We start from the raw sequence: 1,448 nt of genomic DNA on the forward strand, positions 1-1,448 counted from the left end.
GGTTGGGTAGAAGAGGCATAAATTGACTTTGCAAAGTCAATGGGGATATATCGACTTGTACCGCTAAATACCTGGCCCTGTCTTTACTGCTTTGGGATCATGAGGCTGTGAAGTGAGCAGTCTTTAATTAGGAAGTAAGGCGGTTTGGAACTCTATACTTCTATCTCCCTCTCTAATTCATCCCAGGATTAATTTTAAAGTTTATTTCTCTCTTTCTGAAAGTTTTTGTTCCAGACATGGCCTGTGCTGTGACCAAGGAGCCCTGTATGACATGCTGACTGCAAAAGGCTGTTTGGAGAAAGACGGCAGGCAGCAAAGAGAGCTGAAATTTTGACTTTTAAAAATTGCCAAATAACTCAATAAATTTTACTTCAAATCACCAGCCTGTAAAGTGATGTTTCAGTGTGTATGTGGAGAGCGTTCAGGTGTTTGGGGACATATCTGTAATTAGGATAAGTAAAGCTTGCCATCTGGAGAGAAAATCTGCTTCCCTCTCGATACGGCGGGGGTCGCAGGCAGTTCCACATATGCTATCAACAGAGAATTTTCTTCCTCAGTTACCACCTGCTTGGTAATCTGTGTTTATCAATGAATAAGGGCTTAATTTGAGTCCTGGGTATCAATTTGATATGGCTTAGGTGAGGGGCTTGCTTTTGATGCAGGGGAAAAATCACGGTCATTGAAAATAGTCCCAAGTGATGGGTTCCAGGCAATATCTTACGGCAATCCGCCCCTCGCTGGCTCTCATGGTTTTATTCCCTTGTGATAACTGGTGATTTTCTGAAGGCTTTTGTGAATCAGTGAGGAATGCTGCTTTTTTTTTCCCAATAGTGAGTTCTCTGCTGACTTGGTTGCTAGGGGAAGCTTGAAACTGAGACCCAAGAATGACCTGAAAGTTCAAGCACCAGAAAACACGTAAGAGAAGACAATACTTACTCAACAGTCTGGTGTTGCGGGGACACGACTGTCACTTGCTTGTTCTGGGGACATGACAGTAGGGCCATGCCCTGACTGTCTCTTTGCCCTGTGGTCCAGAGCCCTGGGAACAAGAAAAGGATCTGCTGACTGTGCTTGGTGCAGAGGGGCAGGGGCTGGGCTGCCAATTGCTCAGTGCTAGGGGATTATTGAGCTTGCTACGTGACTCGTACCAGGAGGCTGAATATACATTGCTCTCCCTTTCCTAAAAAAAAAAAAATAAAAAAAAAAAAAAAAAAGGAATATGCTAGCTGACAATGTTATTTTGGGCAGCAAGAGTTTTCACTGGGGGAAAAATAAGCCTTTTTTAGTGCTATAGTAAGGAGCTTTCGCACTCTGGTCTTGCAAGTGTAACAGAAACTATAAGGTGATCTCCATCTCCTTGCCAAGCTTCAGGATTTGGCGTCATCCCCTGCTATCAATATGCAACTAATGACTCAAGCCATTAAATTATCCCTGGTGCCTTTTCCTGC

This window comes from Pterocles gutturalis, unplaced genomic scaffold (assembly GCF_000699245.1).
Source record: "Pterocles gutturalis isolate BGI_N339 unplaced genomic scaffold, ASM69924v1 scaffold6974, whole genome shotgun sequence".
NCBI lineage: Eukaryota > Metazoa > Chordata > Aves > Pterocliformes > Pteroclidae > Pterocles > Pterocles gutturalis.